The sequence below is a fragment of the Sorex fumeus genome, unplaced genomic scaffold (assembly GCF_029834395.1).
Source record: "Sorex fumeus unplaced genomic scaffold, SorFum_2.1 ptg000086l, whole genome shotgun sequence".
NCBI lineage: Eukaryota > Metazoa > Chordata > Mammalia > Eulipotyphla > Soricidae > Sorex > Sorex fumeus.
Genome location: NW_026606143.1, coordinates 18865372 through 18887681, shown reverse-complemented (window position 1 = coordinate 18887681; position 22310 = coordinate 18865372). Strand labels below are relative to the sequence as shown.

Below are 22310 nucleotides of genomic sequence, written 5' to 3'. Positions count from 1 at the left end.
GTATCACCACCCTATGTGATTGCTATATAAACTGAGACTGTAAGAGCGAAGGGGAACAGAGTCAGAAACAAGAAGGGAGAGTCAGAATAGGGGGTAGGGCAGAGTCAGAAGTGAGAGTCAGAAGTGAGAGCAGAGCAGATCGGGCTCGAGAGAGAGAAGCAGAATGACTCCAGAGAGAGAAGCAGAAGGGCTCCAGAGAGAGAGAGAGAGAGAGAGAGAGAGAGAGAGAGAGAGAGAGAGAGAGATCAGAAGAGACCAGAGGAGAGAATACAGAGACAGAGTCAGAAATAGAGAGACAGACAGAAAAGAGCACAGCGACACACACAGAAGCAGAGCACAAAGGAGAAGCCATCCCAATCTGGTCCATACACAGAGGATCAAGAGCACTGAATGCAGGGAGGGAGAGAGAGACTGAGAGAGGGGGAGAGAGGGAAAGGGAGATGGAGAGAGAGGGAGAGAGGGAAAGAGGGGGAGAGAAGGGGAAAGAGGGAGAGAGAGAGAGCGCTCTCCCGGTTTTCTGGTTGGAGTGTGTGGAGATAGGGGTGTGGGTGCAAGCGCCTGTGCGTGTGTCCAACAATATATAGGAAAGATACAAAAAACCCTATAAATGGAAAAAGGATTGTTAAATTGGACATTACTCACAAAGAGATGCCTGTAACACAAAAAACATAAGGCCTGGGTTAGAAATATATCTAACAGAAGACGTGTATCCATACAACTTCCATATCTGAAAGAAAATACATAACTAGAATTCTTTAATGAACAAAAAAAATTGCACGATGGATTTAACTGGATGTAAAAATAGCATTAATAATCAGAGGACAACAAATGAAGTTACTAGTTCACATCTACTTCAATAGCTTTTTTGTTTGTTTGTTTGCTTTGGCTCAATCTCAGTGGTGCTCAGAACTCACATTTTGTGGTGCTGGGTCTCAAACTGGGATTTCTCATATGCAAGGCAAACATCTTAAGCTGTACAATGCAGCATCTCTCTAGCCCAATAAACATGATCTTTATGAAGATGTGGAACAACGTTTTTTTATCCACTGCTGGTGTATGAACTGGTAAAACCAAATTTTAAAAATTGCTGGTATTTCCAAAGTCAAAGACAACTATTTCATATCATTTAGACTTTCTAGTTCCAAATAGGTCAAAAGAAATGTGCATATGAAGCAAAGGACAAATGTGACTAATAGCATTATTCCTAACCACTTTATACTGCACAAAATCAAATGGTCATCACTAGTAGAATGAATTACTTATTGCATGTTCACAAAATAGAATGCAGTGACTAAAAAGACTATGTTGGCATAGATGGATGTCATAAAAATACTACTGAACAAAAGTGAAACATAAGGACATCCACACGATTAATTCCATTTATATTAATTTCAAAGGGAGGCAAAATGAATCTAGGTTAGGCAATAACTGAACTGGGGGAGGTGGGCAATTGAGAACATGAGGAAGGCGCCAGACATGCTTTAATTCTCGATCTTGGTGGGGGTACCATATGTGTGTACGTAAATTTCCCCATCTACTTTGGGGTGTGACCTAGGCCCACATGCATTTGCTTGTGATACTTACACACTTGGTTGTGGAGCCCAGTGGAATCACACACTTCTAGTGCTTGTGGAGATAGCACATTTCAGTTGATGTGTTCACACAGATAACTGAGGTGCACAGGAGATCTCACACTTGAGATTCCCCAAAAGTTGAGTCCCCAGAATCACACACAGTATGTTGAACAGAGTGAAGGATCTGAGCTGTGACCTCATGCCTGTAGACACTGTACACTGAGCATTCAGTGGGTACACTATGTCAGCTCTTTAAAAATCTAACACCTTCTATTTCAAAGAATTGTGCACTTTTCTCTGCATCTCATATTTCAATGCAAAAGATACATAAAGGTATTTTAAAAGTCTTAAAAGTATTCATTCCTTTCAACCATAAAATTCTACTTCTATAAATTTCCCTAGGAGAATATCAGAGACATATGTAGAAACATGTGACAAGAATGTTCAATTTTGCCATTTATATTAGTCCAAATCTGCCATTTGAACACAAAGAAGCTGAAGCAGAATTCCTCCAGCAGAATACATTACATACATATAACGGGGTGTTTTATACTCACTTAAGCACATGCTATGAAAGACATGACATTGGAAAATATTTATGACATATAAAAGTTTATACTTAAATGAATTTTTTGCAATTCTCTGTGTATGTTTTACATATTAGTATCTGATTATTGATATAGTCACCAAATTATTGACTAGGATGTTTTGAAGTATTACCAATTAATTTTTAAATGTGTATTTGATATATTTTGGTGGGTCACACCATTGGTGCTCAAGACCTATTACTTCTGGGCTCTGGACTAAGGGATGACTTGGCCTGGCTAGGGTATTGAACCAAGGTCAGTCACACACAATGCAAGTGTTCAACTGCTGCACTATCTTTCCAGCCCAAATGCCGCTGTCACTGTCCTCCCATTGTTCATTGATTTGCTTGAGCAGGCCCAGTAACATTGTGAGACTTGTTGTTACTGTGTTTGGCATATCCAATATGTCAAGGATAGCTTGTCAGGCTTTGCCATGTGGGCGAGATACTCTCAGTTGCTTGCTGGGCTCTACAAGACTGGCGGAGGAATTGAAGGTGGAGGAATCGAACTCGGGTTGGTCAGGTCGGCTGCATGCAAGGCAAATGCCCTACCCGCTGAGTATCGCTCCAGCCCAAATGTAAGTTTTATAATTTTTATTTAATTAAAATATGGTAATTGCCCAGGTTTCCACAGTTTACTACTTAAGTTTTAAAGGTTGAATAAAATAAGTTTATTATAATAGTTTACAAAATGCATACTTTCTGTAATTTAAAAATGAGAAAATTTGGCCTCAAATGATAAATAATATTGTTAAAGTTAACAGTAAAAGAAAAAATTGACTATAGTATCTGATTTTATTGAATCCAAATTCTATTCTTTCATAAACCACCCCCACCCTCACCCAGACAAAGCGTTATCATGTTTTTCTTTTAAAATCTAACATATTTATTTGACAAATGGAGAATTTCACTTATACCTTTCAAAAAGCTTTCTTTCTTGCAGAAAAAGCCTATTTGCAAATTAGAATTCATAATCATTAATTAGACACACATTTTGAAGTCAACATTAATACAAAATTCATCTATATAAACATATTTTGAAAATACAAATATAAGTTTTGACACCTGTTAATTCAAGAATATCTGTCATCAATTACAAGAAAAAATAGACTGCAAATTGAATACATTTTTGGATATGATTAATCCAAAAATCATGATTAAATTCTTTCAAAATAACTATAATGTGACTACTATATTTTGGTTAATTTGGTATTCATTTTGTAAGAGAAAAAGCTGTTATAATGATTATAAGTGGAAATATAAAGTTGGCAATTTAAATAATTAGAAATTTTGATGATAACATTATTTTGAATGAATTTTATAATTAATGCTGAATTCTAAAACTTTCATACTTAAAAAATCATAGGTGCTACTTGAGTTTTAACTTATATTTAAAATTCCTCTCTCATGAAATTCTGGAACCCATATCAAGTGAAAAACTATAAAAGTTATGATACTTTATCAAAACTTTCTTTTGGTTTTAGGGACAAACCCAGTGGTGCTCAGTGCTTACTCCTGGTTCTATGCCCAAGGATCTCTCTCACAGAATGGAGGGATTATGTACTGAGCTGGGAATTGGCTGCATACAAGACAAGTACCTGACATGCTGTACTCTTTCTGGTCTTATGTACATGTTCTTATAGCATTGGTATTAAGGTTATAATTTTGATTTAAAACCATGGAGCAGCAGATTCAAATTCATACTATAAAATTTCATCACATAAAGAAATCAAATAAAACTAAAACTATGAATAGATGACAGAATTTACATTATTTAACAGAATTCTCACAGATCAATAGGATAAATCCTCAGCAAAAATTTAAGAAGGATCAGAAACAGGCAATTCACAAAGGGGAAACTAACCTATCAATCTACTAAACCCATTTAACTTGCCTAGGAATTACAAAATTCAAGCAGTGTGGTGTAATATTGTACATACAGATTTGGCAAAGATTTTTTTAAGTCTCCTGTTAGCATCTGATTTTATTTCACACAGTAGCAATAAATCAGGAATTGGGTCATATCATATTCATAATGATAAGAATGTTAGAATAAATTTAGGAGTATCTGGTATAAAGCTATACACTAAATATCCAAATATAATCATGTTCTTGCACTGTAGCACTGTCCTCCTGTTCATGTATTTGCTCGACAAGCCCAGTAAAGTCTCCATTGTAAGACTTGTTGTTACTGTGTTTTGCATATCAAATATATCACTGGTAGCTTGTCAGGCTTTGCCTTTGGGAGAGATACTCTCAGTAGCTTGCCCAGCTCTCTTGAGAGGGGTGGAAGAATCGGATCCAGTTCAGCCAGGTCAGTGGTGTGCAAGGCCATACCTGCTGTGCCATCATTCCAGCACCAATCATGTTCTTAGACAAAAAAAAATTCTACCTTTACTTATTTATAATTTTTCTTAAAGAAATATTGGTGGTGCACATATTAAATATAACAATGATGTCACAGATTCATTTGGAGATGCAAAACATCTGAAATATCTTACATGCCCATCTATGGAGTGTACGTTCGAATTAGGAAATATCCATCTAGGGAAATGCTTCATAACCATTGAAAGGGTGATGTTGATATATATACATATATATAATATATACATATATGCATATACACATATATAGTTATATATGTGTGTGTAGAAGAACAATTATTAGCATGGTTTTGTCAGTTATGGATGTTATGGATACCTGGATTAGAATAGGATGACGTATGTATGAATTAGAGTATCTTACATGAAGCTTCCCATGGAATTAATTCAAAGAACATTTACCAAAGTGACTATTTTTGTTTTGATCATTGCACTATAAACTATAATCTAACCATCTGTATCTATTTCATCACATTCCTATTTTCTAATGAATGGCTAAGAATAAATCTTTACTTCTAAAAAAACTTCAAAAATTCAGTAATAAATATTTCATTTTTCAAATGAAAGGGTACTGATTTACCATTAGATTACAAAACTATGAAAATGTCATGAGATAACTTAATAAAATGATCCCAATGAAATAATTGAAGTAGGACGTTATCACTTATGGAGAAAATGTATGTGTATGAAGTATATGAAGATTTCATTTCACCTAGCCTATTTTCTAACCTCTATATATTAAAGCTACTATAAAACCAGAATAAGAAATATAAATTCTCAGATACAATACCAAATTATTTTTTAATTAGTGTATAGGGAAAATGTCCCTCAGAAGTAGGCCATTTATTTTCTTTCTTCCTGGATTTTTAATTACATAATATTAGGAAACCAAAAAAATTACATTATGGTTACATTTAAAGATTATAAATTTACTCAAAATTTGAAAATAAGCAACTACAATTCATTTTAAAACAGTCATACCAATTTAACATTTTTGGGGGCTTTACTTTTAAAGTGTATGGATTTTACAGTGTTTTAAGTTCTATATGGGTCCTATAAGTGAAAATAAAAACTATATGAAGTTTTGTGCCTCTTCTCTTTTTTATTTAACATGAGGTTTATTTACATTTCATCCCTGCATTCTTTCAGCATTTATTTCCATTAGCAGTTTTGTCTTTCAACTCTTCATAATGAAAACAGTTTAAAATGAAACGTTGGATAATTATCATAAAACAAATATCACTTATTTTGGGGAGGAATTCCTTTTCTCTTTACTCCCCAATCTCTCTAGGGTTAGAAAAGTTAAAACAGGTGCTCTCTTCAGCAGCACATATACTAAAATTGGAACGATACAGAAAAGATTCGCATGGCCCCTGCACAAGGATGACATTCATGAAGCGTTCTATATTTTGGTTGAGGGATGTGTACTTGATCATTCTATGACTGAAACGTAAGCACAAAAGTTTGTAAGTCTGTAACTGTACCTCCCAGTGATTCACTGAAAAAAATTAAAAAATTAATTAAACAAAAAAAAGAAAAGTTAAAATAGAATGGCCCACAATTTGCAAGCTGTAAAAACCTCATCTTAGAGAAGCCACTTGTTACATTATTTTTTAAAATTTTTATTAGTGAAACACCATGAGGTACAGTTGTAGACTTACAAATTTTTGTGCTTGGGTTTCAGTCATACAATGATCAAACACCCATCCCTTCACCAGTGTCCATGTTCCACCACCACGGGTTCTAGTATCCCTCCCATCCCCCATTCCCCCATCCCACCCTGCCTCTGTCGCAGGGCATTCCCTTTTGTTCTCTCTCTCCTTTTGGGTGTTGTGCTTTGCAAAAGAGGCATTGAGTGGCAATCATCTTTGGTCTATAGTCTACTTTCAGCATGCTTCTCCCATCCTGGGAGGATCCTCCCAACACCCTTTATATTGGACCAAGAGAGCTTATTTTTTGTTTTGGTGTGGGAGGTGTGGGAGAAGAACATTTCCAGCAGTATTCAAAGTTTATTCTTCGCTCTGTGCTCTTGTTTCATTATCAATAAAGCTGCTCTTTTCAGATGTTCCTGTGCTTGACCACATGTAGTTTTATTTGCAGTTTCTGTTTTCAGTCTTTATTGAAGTATTATGAATTACCATATTACTGAAAATTCCATGCAGACCTCAACAATTCCAACACCACACCAATCACCAGAGTGCCAACATCCCCTCTCAAAGGCCCCTCCCTTTCAAGACCACACATCATTATAAATCAAACACTATGTTCCATCATATGGTTACAGGTTACTTATGCTAGATAGAGGGCAGTAATCGACCCCTCCCCTCTCTACTGACCTAGGTCACCCAAGAAGTTAATGGGAATCTCTCAGACTGATGAAAATCTGCAATGGGCCCCTGAGCGGTATGGACTTCACGTTTCACCAGCTCCATGAGGCAGCTGTCAATCTGTGCCTGAGTTAACTTGTTCTACCAGGACGTAAAATGATTCCTGCCACACAATTTCTCAGGGAGCAGTGGATTCAGGCTGGAGTGAGGAACTGCTCCTTGTAGACAAGGAAATCAGTACTAGACCATCAAGGAAAGGATTTTAGGAAGAATGAATTGTAAAGTAAAACAGTTTTATTTAGAAGTTACAAGGAAGATATCTGAGAGTACACATCTCAGCTGTAGATGCCGGCCACCTTCCAGAATGGAACCAGAACTCTTCTTGATTTTACAAAGTTTGTTTTATAGGTTTTCTTCCAAACTGCCCCCATATGAGTTGGTTTTTCTACCTAGTTAAGAGTGTGTTGCTATGGTATTGTCAAGGGGAAGAGTTTGAAACTTTTGGTGGTTCCCCTTCATGCCCTTACCATAACCCTTTGTTCCTGCTTCTCTTTGGAGAGGGTCCAGCCTTTTCTACGCCTGTTCTGGTGCTAGTTAGTCTATCAAACAGCTATCAGTTCTTGTAAAGTAGGTCTGTAATAAAGCTTTTAGCTACTTTAGGGCTAGTGACAGAGTAGCACTGTAGCACTGTCCTCCTGTTGTTCACCTATTTGCTTGAGTGGGCACCACTCAAGTAACATTTCCATTGGGAGACTTGTTGTTACTGTGTTTGGCATATCGAGTACATCACGGGTAGCTTGCCAGGCTCTGCCATGTGGGAAAGATACTCTCGGTAGCTTGCCAAGGCTCTCTGAGAGGGATGGAGGAATCGAACCCAGGTCGGCTGTGTTCAAGGCAAATGCCCTACCTGCTGTTTTATTGCTCCAGCCGCTGTGAGCGACAGAGTAACTTCTTCAAATCCCATCTTGGTTTTATGACATCCCATGAATTCATTGACAGGGATTGCTACCATTCCCCTCATCTACCTGTCTGCTTCAACAATATATGTTAGTTTCCTTGCAAAACCATTCCAATGTCTGAATTTTGTTATTGTTCCTAAAGATCTGATACAACAAATACATGATGAGACAAAGGAAAATTCCAAGGGAGATTTGGAAGTCAGAAAAATTTAATGTACAATAACTAAGCTTCAATCCTGGGAAATTCTGTTCTTATTGCCACACTAAATCAATGCTCTCTTTGAAATAAACCTTGGTGATCACAAGTAATGTTCTGGTTCCTTAATTCCTAAATTTATAGCATAAGTAACTAATTTCATGGCAAAATATTCCTTAATACATATAACTCATAAAATTTTTTTGACTATTCACCTCAGTTCAAATTTACCCTACTGTTAGGTAAGGAACTTCTTACTGGTTCCCAGAGGCATAAGTCAAGCAAAGTGAATTGGTAAAATTGATTTGCCCAAACTTCAAGAGTTCTCATTTATCTTCTAAAATGGATTTTATAAGGATTTACACCCACCTAACTATCCACCCACCCACATATTCTACTAGATAATGTAATTTTCACCACATATTCTTTCAACCCAGAGGACAATAAAACTCCCAAAGAAGTTCAAATATAATTTTATATGACATAAGCACATACCACAGAATGTGTTGTTACAAATTAATCTCAAATTTTCCTTACCCCAATTTTCTCTGTTCCTCCCACCTCTCTTATTCTAAAATACAGAAAGAGTTACTTATTTATTCTCTTTCCCTTAACAAATTTAGTTATTTGCTCAAAGGACATTAGTTGCAAGCTGAATGGCACAAAAAAATCCACTGGAGTCAGTAAATACTGTTTGTAGTTTTGTGTTTTTTTTTTTAATTTAAGTTCATCGAAAATAAAGTTCAAGGAAAATCTCTACAATTCCACTCAAGCACAAGAATTGCAATGAATTGTTTCAGGCAGATAGATAGCCCCACACTGCTAATGACCTTTTGGGAAATAAGAAATTGCCTAGCCCTAAAGTAACCCAAAGAAAGACCTGAGGAATACATCCCTTTGGGATGCAAATCCTGAGTTCTTTGGAACTGGTGAAACTGACTCCAAGTCTCAAGTTTAGAAGCTTCCTGAAAAAATAAATTGAAAATATAATTATAAGTTTCCTCAAATACAACTTGAAAATCAGTTTATTAATTACTCTTGCCATATTTTTGATATTCAAGGATTACAAAGCATTGAGTTGGGGAGACAGTACAGAGAAAAGGCACTCGCCTTGCATGCATAAACTCAGGTTTGATCCCTGGTGCTGCATATGGTCCACAGAGTACCAGAGGTAGTGGTACTTGAACCCAGAGCCAGGAGTAAGCACAGCTGGGTATGGCCCCTGAACCAAAGCAAAACAAAGAGAGAGAAGCCTTCTTTGTTGTCACTGCAAAAGCTATGTGTACAGCACAAGTCACATAGCACTACTTGTGCTGGGGGCCTAATGCATCTGCAACATATTCATCTCCACAAATTCATTTTAAATTGCACCCGAATTTTATAGAAAAGACAATCTAGGAGTGTTCAAATACAACAAGTTTAGAGTTTTGCTATGACAATAAGCTGATACTTTTAGGCTCCAAGTTTCTGGCAAGGAAACTTTTTGCTTTTAGGAACTCACCTCCTACAAGAAAGAAAATTGCCACACGAAGGATGAATTGAATGGTCCTGCCTTTCTCAGAATGGAAGCATTTTATTATGATATTTAAAGCATCAAGATTAAAATCTATTCTTATAATGCAATCAAGAAATCAAAGCCCTCCCACTTCCCTCAAACCAATCAAACCAAATGAATCCAAAAAAACAAATGTAGACATACTCTGGAAATAAGAAAGTAAAGCCTTCCCACTACAGACCAGGGTTCAATCCCTGACACCCTATATGATCCCTGAGCGCAGAACCAGGAGTAGGCCCTGAGCATGGCCAGGTGTGGCCCCCCAAAACAAAAAAAAAAGCGGTAAGACTCTTATCATTGTCTACACAGTAATAAGAGGTTTTATAGGAAGAGATCTGGGAAGAAAGGGTGGGCAGAAAACTAATGGGTGCCAGAAAGAATAATGAGATCCCCTCCCGAGCTGGTTCCCAGAGACACACCTCAGATTATCTACAAACCCCAACAAAGGAAGGTTGCAGGGAAGACTTTGTCCTAATCTTTAGGACTATGGGCAGATTAAGACAAGATGAGTGTTGTGTAGGAGTTTGCTGTTCTTAATCTATTTAGGCTGGTTTCATTACCATAATAAAAACACATCTCTGATGAAAACTCTCATTTTCTGCACATATCTCTATAATTACATATGTTATTTAGATGCTTCTTCTGAACTCCAAAAGTCTACCTTTTCTCCCCAAAAATATGATTTTACCTGAAAATTCCCCCATGCATGTATAGATCATAGGTTACGCTAACCCAAATCATCTGAAAACAAGGTCTGCACTTCCTCCTTTGAAGCTTGTTCTGTAGTCTGTGCTCCTTGGAAATGCTTCCCAACAACTTGTTTTGAAGCCCCTCTTTTATATTTACTGGTTTCCATGACTTTTGGGCAATATATCCACATCATGGGCAATGGAACCAATATGGAGGGCAATAAAACCACAAGGTAGAGAACAGAACCACTTTTGGACAACAAAACCTATAACTCCACATAAATCACATTTATTTTTATTTTGTCTTGTATAGTGGAAGTCTATACTGCTTCAAAGTGACACTGTTATTTTTTCCATGAAGCAAATACATACTGCATTATCACAAATGGAACACGCCTGACAAAGAAAGAAATCAATGTGCTCAAGCATTTCAATCTTACTGACATTATATTTTAGAATTTAAAGATAAAAAATACTTCTAGAAATGGTGATGTCTGAAGAAGGTTTCAAATAGGTTTCTAGGTGCTTTGTTTGTTTTATAGGCCACACCCCAGTGGTATTCAGGGACTATCCTTGCTTCTGTCCTCAGGAATAATCCGTGGTCCTGTTTAGAGAAGTGAGGGTAGTTCTAGAGACGGAATCAGGGCAGGCTGCATGAAAGGCAAGTGCTTTTCTCCTATACTATAACTTTGGCCCCTTTAATTGGTTTTTAAACAAAAAAAATCATATATTCCACTGGAATAAAATATGTTGAAACTGTAGATAAGAGCTTATAAGGAAAGGGATAAAACTTGAGTGTAAGTGTAAATGAGTGTGATGGAGTTAGAGGTAAAAGTAGCACAGAAAGAAATTTGAGCACGAGTATCACTGGTGGAGGGATGGGTGTTTGATCATTGTACAATTGAAACCCAAGCACAAAATTTGTAAATCTACAACTGTACCTCATGGTGTTTCACTAATAAAAAACAAGAGTCTGCAGTCTTTGGGGAGAAAATGAAAATAAGTAAATAAATAAATAAATGAATAAGGACAGAAGTCAGGGTCAATGCCATGAAGTTTTCATCAATATGGTTGTTATCATGCAAACAGGAGTTTAGGGTATGCTCAGCCCACTTGTCACAAATGTCAACATGTGTTTTACTTTTACCAGGAGATCTAAGAGCACACTTAAGGCTCTTGCCTTGCATGCCCTCACATGCTGCTGACCCAGGTTCAAGTTCATCCCCTATGGTCCCCTAAGCCCACCAGAGTCATTACCCTTAAGCACCACTGGTGTGCCCCTCCCCCACAAAAACCCAAGATTTTCCATTATGAACTATCAAAAGATTTTAATATAATTCCATACATGTCTGTGAATTAAGGAATAGTAGAACCTGTATTGGCCTATGTGCTTACACATTTCTCTACATTGGCAACACTAAGTAGTGGCTATTTGAGACCTTAAGGCCTGTAAGTTGAAAATTTGGCCTCTCTGGGATTCAATGATGTTTGTCAAGTTAAAAGAGTTTGCAGACTTTGTAGACTTCAGGACCACTTAGTTGAGGCTGATCTCTCTTCTCTCCATGGATCGTAGGATGTTTTTAAAGAATGGGTTGGTGAAAACAGTTGAAAGTGAAAACCCGTAAAGCAAAATATTCATTCATTCATGTTAACTCACCTAACTCTGAGAACAAATTCCGTTACCTCAGTGGAATATTTTCTGAAACACCACAATTCTGCTGGCCTGCTGTTGGGGTGTGTGGCCAGCCTGTGCAAATATCTGATCTGCCTGAGTTGGGCTATCCATTCAGCACCGACTAGCTGAAACTTGTGACAGGCCGCTAGCTATATATAGGGTGGAAAAGGAACACCGCCAGCTTCTGAAGATCAAATTCTCTGTGTTCTTATTTCACTTTCCAAACCTTCCATTTGCTTGTCAATGGGTCGTGTGATTTAAGGAGAAAATGGAAATGAGAATTTAAAAAGTGGAAATGAGGTAGCAACATAAAAGCCAGAGAAAAGATGGTTACAGTCACATGTCATTAAATTTTGTGAGTTACTTTTGGCCTTGGTGAGCACTGACGTGCACTATCCAACACACTTGCCTCTAGCTACAGTACCTGGAACATGATTATACAGAACAGAGATTGAGCATATTGGATTCCAAAGTCTTAGTACAATGAAAAGAATGTAAATCATCAAAATCCTTCTACACTAAAATTCCAAAACACCATCTAGGATACACTGAATATATGTAAATAAAATTTATTCCACCTGTTTACTTCTTCTACTTGTAGTTGGCTACAAGAACATACACATTCACATATGTGGCAGCCATTATATCTGTTGTAAAATACAGTGATAAATGATCCCATGTAAGTAGGCAGGAAAGTACTGCATAAAAGATGATCTGTGTTTTTTGAAAGGTTATGGGACTTTCAGTTCATCAAAGTTCCTTATTTTAATAAAAGGTAAGGGATTTTTATAAGTAATACCTTGATAATTCAAATGTTGAGAACCTTGTCCCCTTATTTTGTTTTTGGACCATAGCTGACTGTTCTCAGTGTTTACTCCTGACCCTGCTCAGAGGACCTTATGTGCTTCTGGGGATTGTACACTTTTCAACCATGTGTAAGCCAAGAAACCTACATGCTGTATTTTCTCTCCAGTAATGAAGAAAAAAATGGCAAGATTGGCTTAGATTCTCTCTGAAGTGCCTCCTTCCTTGACTCCTCTATGAATAAATTTCTTCTCAGGGAAGGAAACAGCACAATGGCCAGAGCTCTGTGTCTCTCCATTAATTTAAAAGACACAAAGGGAAACAAAAGTCCATGTTGCCTTGACACCTGGGTGCCATGAACATAAAAGCTATTCTCTGAGGGTTTATGAGGAGCTCGTGACATAGGCCGAAACTGTGGAAATGCCATGACAACGGATACCTTTTCACCCTAAGCAGATGTAAGCTTAATTTTCTTCACAGCAAGATAACGAGCAATATAATAGGGCCTAACAAAGCAGTTTTGAATACAGAAAGAACACAGTGTACTACTTTGACAGTGCAGGAGGAGCAGCTCCAGGTTCTGGCTAAGGAGGCCACCATGTCATCAATGAGGTACACCATTTTAGGCCCTGGTTTATAGGTGATCCAAGAAACTGCCAAATAGACCTAGGATGTCAGGCATATCTGCACTTTCACCTCCTGAGGGGTATTAGGCCACAAGTCTGGGGCTAGTAGACCATGTTTGTGAAGTAACAAGGACAAACAAAATTATTGGAAAGGCAGATGCTGAACTTGCTTCTAAGCATCTGTTGTTTCAGTTCACTCCCCAGAAACTTCATGTGCAGTGGAAACTTGTCAGAAGCTATGGGGTAGTTATGTGTGTTCCCATAGCTCATCAAGTGCCTCTGGTGGGCCAAAAGTCAAAAGTTTCTTCAATTCTTTAAATGCTACTATGACTTTTTAATGTCTGTAGGAACTGAAGCTGGATTTAAGTATAACACTGTATCACTGTCATCCTGTTGATCGTCAAATTACTCGAGCAGGCGCCAGTAACCTCTCTATTCCTCCCAGCCCTGAGATTTTAGCAGCCTTTTCTTACTCGTCTTTTCCCAATGATTGGAGGCTCTTTCAGGGTCAGGGGAATGAGACCTGTTGTCATTACTGTATTTGGCATATTGAATATACCATGGGGAGCTTGCCAGTCTCTGCCTGTGTGGGCGGGATATTCTCGGTAGCTTGCCGGGATCTCCGAGAGACATATTATATTTTTCTCTATGATTTGTTGTCTGCTGTCTGAACCCCATAAGATATGTAGTAATTGTGTAAAATGGGAAGAAAATGTCTTATAATTTGTCGTGCGGCAGTGGTTGTGTAGTGGAGGTCAGCTGTCGGGGCTGGGCCCCTTGGGGTGGAGAGGGCTCTCACTCGCCCCAAAGGCTGGCATGGAGTCCCATTTAAGTTTATATAAACCATAAGTTTGAAGTCTATAAATTCCAGATTTCACTCATCTACTTTCTTCGAGGTAAATCATGAATAAGGGGGTAGTAAAATTTTGGGATTGCTTTCAACAATTAAAATCAGTCCACTGGGGGTAAGAGTTAAATGGAATGGTTAAAGGGAAAACAATTCAGGAGCTTTTATTTGATAGTCACTCTGCTAGAAAAATCACTCTTTTCTTCAATGAGCACTTATTCAAGAAGACACAGAAGACATTTTAACAAGTAATTAAATTACCAAGGATGAGGACCTTAATGAAGACCTACAATAAGTAGTCTGAAGGCATGGAGTCTAGAAGGTACTTATCTTGTGGAGGGAGAACAAAGAGATGAGTGGCAGAGGGGATGGTAGATTCTCAGAGGAGACCTCATCTTTGCTGTGTGTTAATAGTTCAACTAGCTAAAGCCATCTCAGGCAGCCCATGAAAAGCCAGGATGTTCTTCCAACCCTGACAAATGTTGTGACAAATAGGAAAGAAGGAAAGGAACTGGTCGAGTCAGATAAAATGCAAGATGCCAAGAAAATTTTAAATTCCAGAAAAAACATTTTAGGCACATTTTGACAGAGTTGAGGATATATGCATACAAAGAATTCTGGACTGTGTTTTGATTTTCTAATTCTTGCAACCTGAATGATGATGGAAATGTGGAATAATACTGTGTCAGACAAAACAGAACAAGTGTGCAGAAGTACCTTCATACAGAATTTTCAACTAATTTCACAGGGATACAACAGAGTTCCAACAAAGTAGGCATCAGGAGGATTATAGGTGGGTAAATGAGGCACCTGCAACCATTCAGTCAAGTCCCAGTCATACAATGAACAGGCCCATTCGGCTATCCAATCATCTTTGTTATATGAATATTTAGTGACCTATTTAGTGATCAGTATCTCCTATTACTCCTAGGATTTAAGTTGGCCATTTCTTTAATAAAGTTTCAGTGCTCTCTTGAAGCAGAATTCCTTCTAGCTAGATTGAAAATCTTTGAGTCATTGTGCTAAAGAAGTTAAAAAAGATCCCACAGTTTTCAGTCCACTGGAGAAAGAAACTTTAAGAGTCTTTTTTATTTGATGGCAATTCTAATAATTTACATGACATCATCGATAAAGAGTTATGTATGTGAAACTTCTCTAATTTCTGAAAACAAAGGATAGGCTTTAAGTAATGACGCTCAAGCAAAGACCAAATTATTTTCTGATTCTCTCTCGTGAAAAGGTGCTAAGACTACGTTTCTATGGAGGGAAGTAAACTCTGACAAGGTACCATACAGTTTCATTGAAAGACAATAATTTACAAAAAAAAATGTTATTTTATGTTTTGTGATTGATGTGGTATCTGTCAGCATTTTAAAAATAATAAATTTCTTTATGGAAATAAATATCCTAGTGCCTTATGTGCATGCGTAATTCTGTATTTGGGCTTTCATATTCTTAGAACAGAAAGATCAATATATTTCATGTTCCACAACACCTAGGTTTATCACACTTATAATTTTATCTTTGTTGGGTAAAGAAATCACTTTTATTCTAGTTCTCAAAATAATTTGGAATAAGGGATTGCTAAAATGAATTTTTATGGATAAATATAATAAAACAAATATGAGGTGATACATAATTTAAAACTATATTTGTAATTAGTATTCCTTAATTGGTTAATTGAATTAAAACTGACAAACTTAAAGTATACGATATAGTGATTTGACATATACATACATATGCCATGAAAAAAATTATTCAATGGAGTCAATACAATAAACACTTTGCAACCTTTCCTTTGACTTTATTGATATGTTTTAAGTCTGACTTTTTTATCATCAATTTTCAATTTATGGTAGTGCTATTAACTATATATCAACAATGTACTGATACAATATTTTAAGCATCTCATATTAAGGTATGATGTTTTGTGTAATTCCTTTGTTTTTTTCCTCTATAATCAGCTGCCATTAAATCAAGGTGCTCTCATAATTACTCATCATGCAACAGGTTGTAACATGTAAAGTAACAATTTAGAGGCTGATATGGAACAATCAAGAATAAAAGTTTATTTTTTATGCATCATTTCTCCAGGAAAACACATCATGAGGGGAAATAGCTTTGAATAAGTTCAGTGAGGGTTGCCATTTAGTTAATTAACTTAGCCATTTTCATTAGCAGACTCAATATTGACTTTAGAATAATGTCTGCTTAATTTTATCCAAGCAATGAATATGTATGAAACATTGTCAAAGGTAAAGTAGAAATTAAGACAATATTAAGTAAAAATAAAGTTGCTGAAATATGTCACAAATTATATTGACTATATTCATGAACTTCTATTTGATTGCAGTATGCTCTTCCAAACTTTAAGATATGACCTTGGCATAGACACATTATTTCAGCTGCTTAGCACAGGATTTGTAATAATCTCAATTTTATAAGAAAGCGCATTTCTAAATTGGTTGGAGAAGACTAAAACAATGCATAAATCCAATGTACTGAATATAATTTTCTGCTTCAATTGTCAATCTAGTCTTTTGAAAAACAGGCTTACTTTTTTAACCTTTTTTGGCCATATTCGTTTTATGTGCCTTCATATTAGAATAAATAAAACCAGCAGGCTCCTATTGATTTGGGGAGGGGAAAATCTCATCTGTAAGGATGAAAGAAAGTGAATGAAGTCCATCAAAACAAACTGAAAAAGAAATATGTGATGAAAATGGAAGGAAATTAAAACTATAAAGTATAAATGTGAATACAATTTTGAAATAGGACAACGATTTTCAAATCTGGATTTTGCTGTTCCTAAGAGTTTAATACTGATAGGGCTAACAAAACCATTTCATTTTAATTAAGACAATGAGTGTTTCATAGTATAATAGTTTACTTTCTTAACTGGAGTCCATAGCAGAATCAATCAGGTGTTTGCTTAATTTTAATATGTATATCTAAGCTCTACACAAGAAAATAAAATCCAGTAAATCTGTAACAATGTGCTGATATCTAAATCTAGTTTCTTTTTGTTAACAGATGCCTAGATTCCAAACATCTTACTGCATACAATCTATATAAATAAAAGTCTATTAGTGTAAGAAAATTAGGCCACATCATGTGAACATTTTGTTTCCACTCACAATCTGCTTTCACCACAAATTTACTATACCTAAAACTAAAATCATTTTTAAAAATGATTACAAAAGTTAAAAATGATTAAAAGCATTTGTGGTCGTGTGACCTCTTATTGTCTAGTTCTCACTCTCAGAGAACCTGGCAGGCTACTAAGAGTATCCTGCTCACATATATGCCTGACTGGGAACACCTGTAAAGGTGATTAGAGGCTGCTCTGAAATGCTTCATCCCTCTCGGAGAGCCCAGCAAGCTACTGAGAGTATCCCACCCACATGGTAGAGCAACAAGCTCCTCATGGTGTACTCGATATGACAAAAACAGTAACAATGATGGTCCTCATTCCCTTGACCCTGAAAGAGTCCCCAATACGCCATTGGGCTACACTAGGATGTGACAGGAACAAATGGAGAAGTTAATGCCATCCACTTGAGCAAATCGATGAACAACGGGATGATAATGATAGTTATAGTGAAAACTAAAATCATGTGTATTGTATTAAAACACATTACATAAGTGGAAGGCCTCAGTTTAATGACCTGTTTGATCACTTAGGTGCTATAGGATCTCAACTGAACTGGGTACCAGCCCTAAACCCATTTCTTTCTTATTCGGTAAAGAAGAACCCATGATTCTTTACAGAACCTGCATTTATGGTTCTTTTTCATACTGCTTCCTGTTCTCCTATTCACTCTGGAGTGTGTGGTAATTGGCATCATAGAATCTTATATCCAGCTGGGAAGTCCATATTTTAGAGGAGGAAATGAAGTAACTCTCATCACCCAGGTTCTTGGGAAACAATCTCCTACTGATTTGTATACCTCCAAACCTATACACACACCCAATATAACTTAATCCTCTGTCCCCAGGTTGATGTTTTTCAAATACCATTCAATTCTTTTTTTTTAAATGTAGGAGTAGTGCTATTTATTCTGCCACTAACTTAGCTGATTCAATTGGACATGAAATCCACCTTACTTTTTTTTCATTTTTTATAGTTTTATTTATTGAATGACCATGAGAGCAGTTACAAAGATTTCGGGTTTAAGTCTAGGTCATACAATGAAACACCCATACCTACACCAGTGCCCACTCTCAAACACCAAAAACCCCAGAATACCCCCATCCCATACCCTACCTGAGGGGCAGATGATTTCCATCCACATTACTCTCTATACTTTGATTACAATCAATATTTTGACACCAGACCCACAATTATTATTTGGGATTTTACCCCTACACTCAGATCTGCTGAAAAGGCAACACAAGACACTGTTTTCTATTGCTGGTTATGTATAATATATGGTGTCATGTGGCTGTAGTAGTGGCCACACTATTTTAGAATTACGAAGTTTTAACAATGAAATCTGGAGGAATTTCTGCCAAAACCTGCTTGGTTCTGAGATTTGTTCCTGAGTCTCTGGGATCATGGCCGTTAGGCAGCTTGATCAGGAGACAAAAAGGCTGTTCACAAGTGGCGACTCAGGGTCTCGTTGGGGTGGGGAGGAAAGGCTCCATTCCCATCCTGGGAGGCCCGGCATGTCTCGTCGCTGAGGGCCCAAACCTGACTGCCCAATGGCCTCTGGAGGATGGCAGTCACCAAGCCACCTAGGGGACCAGATGGAAGGACAATACCCTTCCCCCCCGGGGCGGCCCAGTGACAGTAACCTACTGCGAGGTCTGGACGCATTTCTGCCAAAACCCAGTGGGTTCTGAGATTTGTTTGAGTCTCTGGGATCATGGCCATTAAGCAGCTTGATCAGGAGCCAGAGAGGCTGTTCATGGGTGGCAACTCGAGGTCTTGTTGGGGTGGTGAGGAAAGGGCCGGCTCCACCCCCATCCCATGAGGCCCTGCATGTCTCGTCACTGAGGGCCCAAACCTGACTGTCCAATGACCTCTGCAGGATGGAAGCCACCAAGCCTCCTAGGGGGAGCAGGCAGAGGGACAGCACCCTTTCAACCCTTGGGTTGCCCGGCAATGGTAACCTACTGTGAGGTCCAGACTCATTTCTCCCAAAAGGCGCAGGGTTCCGAGATTTGTTTCTGAGTCTCTGGGATCATGGCATTTAAGCAGCTTGATCAGGAGCCAGAGAGGCCATTTGTGGGCAGTGACTCAGTGTCTCGTTGGGACGGGGAGGAAAGGGCAGGATTGTCCAGTGGCTTCTGGAGGATGGCAGCCACCAGGCTACTAGGGGGAACAGGCCAAGGCACAAAACCTATTCCCACTTGGGTTGGCCCAGCGCTGGTAACCTACTGCAGGGACCAGACGCAGTTCTGCCAAAAGCTGCTGTGTTTCAAGATTTGTTTCTGAGACTCTGAGAACATGGCCATTAAGCAACTTGATCAGGAGCCAGAAAGGCTGTTCATGGGCGACGACTCGGGATCTCATTGGGGTGGGGAGGAAAGGGTCGGCTGCACTCCCACCCCTTGAGGCCCCACGTGTCTAGGCACTGCAGGCCCAAACCTGACTGTCCAATGGCTTCTGGCAGATGCCAGCCACTGAGCCACTAAGGGGGAGCAGGCAGAGGGACAGCACCCTTTACCCCCGTGGTGGCCTGGTGACAGTAACTTACTGTGGGTTCTGGAGGCATTTCTGACAAAAGTTGCTGAGTTTCAAGATTTGTTTCTGAGTCTCTGGGATCATGGCCATTAAGCAGCTTGATCAGGAGCCAGAGAGGCCGTTCATGGGTGGCAACTCGGGGTCTCGCTGGGATGGGATGGAAAGGGCCAGTTCCACCCCCATCCTGTGAGGCTCCACATGTCTCATCACTGTGGGCCCAAACCGGACTGTCCAGTGGCCTCTGGAGGATGATGGCCACCGAGCTGCCAGGGGGAACAGGCCAAGGCAAGAAACTTGTTCCCACCTGGGGTGGCCCGGCACTGGTAATCTACTGCAGGGACCGGACGCATTTCTGCCAAAAGCTGCTGGGTTTTGAGATTTGTTTCTGAGTCTCTAGGATCATGGCTGTTAAGCAGCTTGATCAGGAACCAGAGAGACCATGCCTCCAATTATATAGCTGAGCCAGAGAAGGTTTGTAGATGTGTCTCCCACATACCTAACTTTTGGCCATTTACTTTCTTGGTAAACTATGCCCCAAGCTTTTGGGATCTGGCCAAAGGCATAGTAGCAATTTTGGGGTATCTGGAAGTCTGAAGGCACCATCAGGTTCCTGATGCACTCGCCTTACAGGTAGAGATTGACCTGCTGACGTCACCATACCCCCCTCCCTCCCAATCAATTCTTAAGCAGTAAACCATCACAGGACTCACCAGCTTTTCTTGGAGGTCTTAAGAGGGAAAAGTCAAACTAAGCATGCTCCTCTAGATATTCTGATTTCTTCTACCAAACAATCATCCCATCTCCCCATCAGAGCCAAGACCTGCTTCCCTCACAAACTCATTACTGAGGAAAGGGATATAGTGGATGAAGGAAATTGCCTGATAAGTCTGAAGAGTGGATGTCACTGATGTACTATAGCTATGCTCCAGATCTCAAAAGTCATTAATGGCCACCATATCTCTTCCACAGAAAACGTTCTTTCTAAGGTCCCTCAGCATGAGAGGTATTGATAGCACAACATTTGACCAAACATGAGATTGCACTTTTTGTCATGGCCACCTGACTGTAGCTATATACAATCTTACCAGAATTATTTTGATTACAATATCTGCAATAATGTTTCCTCTTCTACCTGGTTTTATAAATTCTACATTAAATGGGGGTGATTTCCGCACACAGGCTTTCCTAACAATGTGGTTCAAGGTCATTTTTTATGATTGGAAGCATATTTGAAAGAATACTTGTCTGTTCTTGGATATCTCCTGAATTACTGTCCTCTGGGGCTCTCTCAACTCTCTTGATTATTCCCAGTTAGACAATAACATTTTGGAGAGTTCACAGAGGGCTAAAATATTACTCTGTCTCCTACCTCACTGTAATCCATACTGTCTTAAAGTATCCATTTAGTCTAGTATCAAGCACATAATAAATGTTCAATTACTTATTAAATGAATAAGCCCAATGTTTTCTTTTTCTAATGAATTCATTCTGAAAACGAATATTTCTGTCAATCATCAATCAGTGAACTTTAGGCTAACTTATCTTCATTAGAAATGACTAGAAGCCTTTGCGTCAAATTGGTGAATATTAAGACTGGCAACCTGATAAAATATTCACCCCTTAACTCCTGTTCTCCAAGGTTAATTCTTTAAAACTCTTTTGATATGCAAAGTTCAGTGAGAAAGTGAACACTGTCACTTAGCAACATGCTGATCTCAATCAAGGTCAGCTAACCTTGCTGAACCCGGATTTCTTTCCTCTGAACAAAGGAAACAGCATTTATTGCCTATAACATTCATGAGAATAAGACTCAAATGAGGTAATGATGTGTGGGAAACACTAAGAGTGTATACTGGTTTAAAAATGTGGGATGTTCTGAATAATTCTGAAGATGGTACATTTCCTATCAAGTTGCTTAAATCAGTGTGTTGGGGAAAAGCAGAGTGATCACCTTAGGTATCATCAATTTGCTGAGTAAGTGATGAAAATTAGTTAACTCATATTCTGCTACTAACAATTTTGCTGCTAGAAAACAGAAATGAGTTTTATACCATAATAATTCAATAATTATATACTGAGCATTTTCTAAGTATCAGGAATTCCACAATGACTATAAAAGAAACTGAAGAATTTACTCCACATGGTTTACAACAAAAATGCGAGAAACAGAAATTGCTGGCAGGGAACGGAGAAAAGGAACCCTAGGACACTGTTGGTGGGAATGTAAACTAGCTCAGCCTCTATGAAAAACAGAATGGATATTTCTCAAAATAGTGATATTATATATTATATTGTTCAGCACTTCCATTCCTTGAGAGCTTGTTTGGAGGTTCTAGCAGGGGAGCGCAGCTACTCGTATACCCTCGACCGAAGACCGGTCCGTCTCTATCAGGGAAGGCCAT

The 22310-nt window shown here is 38.3% G+C and overlaps 1 protein-coding gene and 1 pseudogene across 3 annotated transcripts in view; one reads left to right on the top strand and one right to left on the bottom strand.

Moving 5' to 3' along the window:
* Window positions 1-22310, bottom strand: part of DMD (dystrophin) — a 2292284-nt gene that overhangs the window by 855461 nt on the left and 1414513 nt on the right. The gene's annotated exons all lie outside the window — the stretch shown is intronic.
* On the top strand, window positions 5853-5953 carry LOC130039496 (uncharacterized; annotated as a pseudogene).